At 36.9% G+C, this 7,818-nt stretch overlaps 1 long non-coding RNA gene across 1 annotated transcript; it reads left to right on the plus strand.

The window, feature by feature from the left end:
• Positions 1 to 4,579: 4,579 nt before the first annotated feature.
• LOC127539379 (uncharacterized) lies at positions 4,580 to 7,242 on the plus strand. Its single transcript, XR_007947917.1, has 3 exons — positions 4,580 to 4,651; positions 5,372 to 5,479; positions 5,880 to 7,242. It is a non-coding gene; the product is annotated as an uncharacterized LOC127539379 (long non-coding RNA).
• The last annotated feature ends 576 nt before the right edge of the window (positions 7,243 to 7,818 follow it).

Consider the following 7,818-nt stretch of genomic DNA (forward strand, 5'->3'; position numbering starts at 1 on the left):
TTGCCTTCCTTTGTATTACAGGTTTAGTCCAGAGTTTCAGGCATAGTAAGTGCTGTCAACAAGCAATAACTTCAGTGCTTAATAAATACTTTTTGGACTTGATTACTAATTGATAAGCAGTTTTGCTATATGGCATTTGAATCTCTCTCTAAAAAAACTAACATCTATCAACTTTTCTGAACTCAGTCCTTTATCTTGAGCTTGGGAGTGAAGCCTAATTGGACTCCCATTTCCTCTCATCTCCAATCCATATTCCAAGTGGATGAATATTCTTAAAACAAATCTAATTCAGTCACCCACCTCCTCTTATTCTCAAAAATACCAAAAGTTTCTTAATACCTCTAAATACAAACTCTGGAAAGTATGGCATTTAAAGTTTTTCACAAATCTGACTAACTAGAATTCAACCTCTTCAATCTGAGTTTCATCTGTAAATTGTGAGGTCTCTTCTAGTTCTCTCCCTCCCATAGAATGCCAACCCTTCTTCATTTCTATCTCTTATTATCACTGACTTCCTTCAAGGATACCATGGGTGCCACTCCAGACCTACATGAGGCCTTTCCTGAGTTGTTTCTTATTCTCACTCCCATCCTGGAGTCCCCAGTTGTTAACAGTTTTTACTTCTTTCCAAATTTCTTTATATATGTGTTATAGTTATTTGTATATATATATATAAGTTTTGTTATGGTAAAGACTTTATTTTTTCATCTTTATATCTCCATTACATGGCAAACAGTAAATCTGAATAAATGCTTATTAATTAATCATTTCAAGTCTTTTTACCATTGTCTCTCAGTCTATAAGAGGTTTTAAAAATAATGTAGAACAAAGTCATTCTATAGATGAGAAAACCAAACTAAAAGATGTTAGGTTAATATTCAAATATTCTTCTATACCATTCTAATTGCCCACTTTTAGAGATGTCCCATTTGGTCTATTTTCCCTAAAATATGGCAACCAGAAATGAATACAGGGCTCCAGATGTTTCCTCCCATTAAGTCTCTGTTCTGTCCATCCAACAGTCTTCCTTCCTCCTCTCTTCTTTCTACAAGATCTCCCTCTGACTAGCTCTTCCTTTAAATTATTTTGCCTGTCCTTTCTCCCAATCACTTTCACCATCTATCTAGAAGGGATAAATCACCTGAGCCTTCATCACATACAGCTTTTAATATCTCCATCACTCTTTTAAGGCCTTAAGCATGAACTGCCTACTGTGATTACTTAATTGCTCCAGGAAAGTTGGCTTCTCCAGCAAAACAGGTGTAGAAGGGTATATGTGAGTAATAGATTTAATAAGTAATTTTTGGGTGAATGAATTTCCAACTGTGTATAATTTGTCTTTTATCTAAGTATCATAGAATATTAGCACTGAAAAGGGATTAGTATCTAGTTCAAACCTCTAATTGGTTGGTTGTTGTCCTTGGTTCTTGAAGAGGACCAAAATGACATTACTATGTTGGAGTCGAGTTTACAATGTATCCAACTGTGGCTGAGCAGACCAATGCAAGCTCAGAATGCTTTGCCACAGGTAGGACACACATAGTCTCTATGATGCACATCTCACATTTCCTTTGGGCTAATTCAATTTCACAGTACCTTCTCTGATGCTGACTTGTCCTATGCCAGTGTCTCCCATGTCATATAATCAATTATAAAGTTCTTAAGAAAGACCTTAAGAGTGTCCTTGTATCGCTTTTTCTGACCACCTTGTGAGTGCTCATCCTATGTGAGTTCTCCATTAAATAATCTTCTTGGAAAGGATACACTTGGCATTTGAATAATGTGGCCAGCTCAACAGAGTTGTGCTCTCTGCGTAGAGTTGGAATGCTTGTCAGTTTAGTTTGAGAAAGGACCTCAGTGTATGGTATCTTATCCCACCAGGATCTTCAGAATCTTTCTTAGACAATTCAAATGGAAGCAATTCAGTTTCTTGGCATGAAACCTGGTATACTTTTCAGGTTTCACAGGAATGTAACAATGAGGTCAGTTCCTCTAGTTATACCAATAAAGAAAGCCTTTCATGAAGTAGTCTGTTTTCCAGTCATCTAGTAGTGAGAGGTCCCTCCTTTCTCAGGACTCAATATTTTGTCTCCTCTGCATTTCCCATGTGCTATTTTGTATTTCAATAACTTGTGTCTATCTTGCTTTTTTCTTCTTTTGAATTCAATTTATGATGATTTTGGTCTATCTAAGAGAAAACCCTTTTACCAATACACAGCTAAAAACTAATCTGCAACTTGAACCTCAGCCATCCTGAATCCAGACACAGGCTTTCTAGCCAATATGCGATATTGCCTCCATCTTTTATCTCCATTATTAGAGTCTACAATTCAGCTGAAAATGTTAGTTGAGGGTGCTTCTGTATGTACAAGGCACTGTGCTAAGCACCAAGGATACAAATAAATAAATTTTAAAAATAAATAAATACATGGAGATATATATATATATATATATATATATATATATATATATATATAATGCCCTCAGTGATTTTATAATCTAATGGGAGTGTAAGTTCTCTGACAATAGGGACTGCACTTTATTCATCTTTTATGTGGTGAAAGCTATATGTGGTATAGTAATATAAAGCTATATGTGTGTACACATATATCATAAACATATGGACACACGCATATGCATGTATATGTACACATATGTGCATATATTAAATATATTATTTATAAATATATTTTATATAGGCATTTTTATTAATTTTTTATCTTTGCTTGGATTGCCTGTACTAATTTAGAGGAAAGATTAACCACATCTTAAAAAATGATTTTGTGATTTGCTACTGCCAAAAATTGTTTCCTTCTTTTAGCCAATCTTCTGGTGATGACTCTCTCCACATTTCATTCAGCTAATCCTGCAAATGACAAATAGAGTATTGCTGACTAAAGCCTTTCCTGAATAGCAGAACCTGATGGAAACTCAGAGCTCTAGGCCTAGAATTAGGAAGACCTGAGTTCAAATCCACCCTCAAACACCAGCTAATATAACCAATGCAAAACATATTACCCTGTTTGCTTCAGTTCTCCAACTATAAAATGAGCCAGAGGAGGGAATGGAAATCACTCCAGAGTATCTTTGCTAAGAAAACTCCTAGTGGGGTCCCAAAGAGTCAGATAGGACTGAAACAGCTGAACAATGTTGGAACCTCTGTTCTACAGACAGAGCTTTTGCAAATTTTCTTACCATCATGAGGCATAAGTCAAAAAAAGATGAAAGAATGATAGATATGGAAATATGTTTAAAAGGATTAGACATATTTGACCTCTATTAGATTGCTTGCCATCTTGGGGAGGAGTAGATAAGAAGGAAGAGGAGAAAAATTTACAACACAAAGTTTTACAAAAGTGAATGTTGAAAACTATCTTTACATGCATTTGGGAAAATAAAATCCTTTAAAAAAAAAAAAAGAAGAAGAAGAAGAATGAAAGATTGGCATTCAATCAGTACTTTTGAACTAGACAACCAGAACTATTTCTCAAACTCAACATTTCATCTCCAGCTTTGGTGCAGATATTCAGACCATTTCCCAAGCCTGAAAGACACTCACTCCTTCCTCATCTCTATCTTTCAGAAGCCTTCTATTCCTTCTGTCCTCAGCCCAGATTCTTCAAGGGGCTTTCCCCTATTCTCCTCCTTTTCTTCCTCCTTCCCCCCACTCCACTTCCCTAGCTCTTTATTTTTGCACCTTTCTAAAGCACCTTGATTCTTTTGACCTAATATTATACTTATCCAATAGCCTTCTAATTGGTCTTTGCCTTCAGATGCTCCAAATCATCTTCCACTTAACAAAGTGATATCTCAAGCATAGTTTTTGCCCTGCTACTTCCTTTCTTAATGAGACCCTGTTAGGGACAGAATAACGTCTCTTTCTGATGTGTAAAATCATTCATGATCTGACTCCATCCTATATTTTTAAATTTATTTCACATACCTTCCCTTTATTCCTCCCTCTATATTACAACAAAACTGACATTCTTGCTATTCCTCCCCTACAGCATAACATTTCCCTTCTTTACACAGTCTATACTCTTGCCTTTAAGGATGAGGTTCAAACTCCACCTCTATTAACATAATTACATAAAATAATAATTGTCATCATTATTGTAACTAGCATTTATATAGTACCTACTATGTGCCAGATGGTGCTAAACATTTTACAAATATTATTTCACTTGATCCTCACAATAACTCTGGGAGGTAAATAGTATTATGGTCCCCATTTTACAGTAATGGAAACTGAGACAAACAGAAATCAAGTGACTTATCCAGAGATCACAGAGCTAGAAACCATCTGGGGTCATATTTGAACTACTGTCTTCTTGACTCCAGGCCCATTGCTCTCTCTACTGTACTATCTAGCAGTCTCTAGAAGGCTCAGACATCTAAGAGTCAATCAGAAATGGAAACATAACCTTAATCACTTTGGGAATGATCCAGTGCTTTGATCATTGGATAAAAATAGATGGAATCATAAAGGAAATATTTTGAGATCTGATGAAAGAATTAGATAGACTTCTGAATCTATCTATAAAAATAACAAACCAATTCAGAACTCTCAAATGTCCAGAAACTGGCAAGTCTATGGAGCAACTCCTGGGAGAGAGAAGCAGAGAATCTCTTTCTTCCTTTTCCTTTTCAGGTAATGCAGAGGTCTCAGTAGAGCAGTAGTAGTCAATGAGGGAGGAAACACCTACAGATGTAGACAGTCCCCAAGGACAAGGACAGCATCCAAGTACAGTGGCAGCAGAGTATTGCCTGCGGACTCAGTAGTGGTACCAAGGCTCAGATCTAACAGAGCCAAGGAGAACTTCATGCAGACCCTACAAAGGGGTATTGCCCTTTGCCACCTCCATTTTTCTGTTATACTTTGTGCCAGCTTTCTCCAGGAATCTTGTTTTTATATGAAAAATGTGTAACCTCTATTTTAAGGAGATTGTTTTATACCAATATTCTACCATCTGTTCTTATTATACAAGCTCAGTAATTCCTTTCTCTAAAGGCTAATTCAGGCTACTGCCTTATTGTTGATGGAGGCACCCTGATAAGGACCCCTGGGTAATAATAGTATGAGAAACTCCAGCCCTTAGGGTTACTTGGAATCCTATAGACAGCTGGACTCTGGGGATGCAACTTGTGAGTGTGAGTCCTCAGTGGGAGAACAGAGATGTGGGATGGAAGGGGAGGGTACATCTGGTACTTTTCTTCCTCATCTTTGCCTCCTAAAAAGTCTTTACATCCCTCAAAGCAAATCCCCATGCTATATGGAAGACTTTTTCTAATCTATCCCTTTCCTAAAATTACTTGTATCTTATTGTTGAGCCAGTATCTGAGTAGAGTCTGATTCTTCATGTCCCCACAGATCATACCGTCTATCAAGTTTTCCTAGCAAAGATACAGCAGTGGTTCATCGTGTGCTTCTCCAGTGGTTTAAGGCAAATAGAGAGACTTGCCCAGGATCACACATCTAGTAAGTGATTGAGGACAGATTTCATTAAGGTCTTTCTGACTCCAGACCTGGTGCTATAACCACTCAGCCACCTAGCTGCGCCCATCCTTGTCAATTTATATTAACTTATATGTGCATATATTTCTCCCAGTGGAATATAAGCGGCCTGAGAAATGTTTCATTTTTGTTTCTATGGACTCAGCATAGTGGCTGAGTTGACAGCAATTGTGCCTATGATCAATACCATTTCTTCCAAGCATATGTAAAGATATTATATATTTGGTCTTCCTTTGATCCTAAAGGGTCTTCCTTTAGAGATATATGTATATACATATATATATATATATACATATATATATTATATATTTATGTCATGTTTTATATATATTTTATACATATATATAATTTTTTTTTTGACTAGGGGAAAGAAACCATTGTCTACCCCATTTTCACCCAGCCTTAGTCACTGAATGGGAATTGCATCAGTAAAACTGTGATCTAGGAAAAACCTAAAAGGCCAAGACCTCCCACTACATGCAGGGCCATCTCCATCATCCTGATTCTTATCTGGCCATTGGACCCAGATGGCTCCGGAGGGGAAAGTGAGGCAGGTGACCTCACCCAGCTCTCCCTTACTGAAATCCAGTTCACTTGCAGATCATGACATCACCTCCCGATGTCCTCTTCCAGAAAGACAGACACACAACAAAAACAACAAAGCTATTGCAACTACTTTGCATTTCTTCCTCTGAAGACTGGCCATACTGGATTTCCTTCTTGTCTCTGCACAACCACTGCTGCTATGGCAAAAAGAATGTAGGACTGGAAAGCCAAGGACAAAAATAGCAAAGAGAAGGCAGAAGTTAACATTTTAATCTAGAAGCCTTAAATATCAAAATCCAACACTCTCACTACTATGGACCCATTTCCCAGGGTTGTTATGAGGAAAGTGATCTCTAGGAAAAGAGGAAGAAATAAGCATTTCTCCAGTGCCAGGTACTAGACTAATTGCTTCACTGATATCTCATTTGGTCCTCACAACAACCCTGGGAGTGAGGTACTATTATTATTTCCATTTTACAGTTGAGGAAACTGAGGCAGAAGGAAATTAAGTGACTTGCCCAGAATCACACAGCTGGATTTTAAATTCAAGCCATCCTGGCTTGAAGCTCAGCACTCAACCTCAACTGCCCTTTACCCTTACCACATGTCATCCTGCTTCCTTCTACCTTTTCATACTTTTAAATTTTTTTCCTCTTCCTTCTCTCCATTGTAGGACCCTATAAGGCAAGTGAACTCATGTCAAATCACTAACAGGTCATTGCTGACCTCTGAGACACTTGGTCAGTACCAGAAAACAGGAAGATTAGAGAATTGTTTTATTAAAAAAAAAAAAAAAAAAAAAAAGTAGAAATCTCTGGAATAGATCCAAGTCTGAGACTTCGGAGGTGTTTTAGGTCTGGGTTTAAGGAAATAACATGGCATCACCTACTCATTACTCTGAGTCAGACAAGATTTGGATTCAAATCCTAACACACTGACTATGTCTAGGATTTAATAATACATCTCTTCATCTCTCTGAGCCCCACTTAACTAGAAATGATAACTACCATGCTAGGTTATTATTTTGAACACTGATTCCATATCACGAGCACAAACATTTATATATGTACTTATTGTCTATCTGGATAGAATATAAACTCCTTAGGAGCAGCAATGACTTCATTTGGAATCTAGCACATTGTAGGTGCTTAATAAATGCTTGTTATTTGAATGAGTGATTGGCCCAGTATACTGTCTTGCATATAGTATCACTTAATAAATTCTTATTAACTTGGACTGTGAGGACCAAGTAAGATAATATTTAGATAGCATTTTGTACATCTTATGAAGGTATCTATTTCTGTTAGTTATTATATTATGCTTCACATTGTATCATTGTTTTACTTTGAATTTGTACTACTTCCTAACAAGGTCATATAGCTATCTAAATGCTATTATAATTCAATTGTAATTAATTATATCAATCCTGAGGTAATAAATAACTAATAATTAATCATGAATTAAGAATAACTAAGATGAAAAAACTGAGGTCCATGGGCTTAGTACTCAAAGATTATACTTCTGGTAGTAAATACCAGAGGCTGGATTGGAATCTTGGTACTTAGTCCAAGCCGGGCTGTTTGTATTGATTGGCTCCTGGTTGTCCAACAATGGAGCATTCCACTAGGAGATAATGAGTTCCCTGCTATTGAAAGTCTTTAAACAGAGGCTGGAACACTGCCCGACAGAGATTTTATTATAAGAAAGAGTCCTATTAAGTAGTGATTGTACTACGTGACCTCTTAGGTCCTTTCCAA

The sequence above is a fragment of the Antechinus flavipes genome, chromosome 1 (assembly GCF_016432865.1).
Source record: "Antechinus flavipes isolate AdamAnt ecotype Samford, QLD, Australia chromosome 1, AdamAnt_v2, whole genome shotgun sequence".
Lineage (NCBI taxonomy): Eukaryota > Metazoa > Chordata > Mammalia > Dasyuromorphia > Dasyuridae > Antechinus > Antechinus flavipes.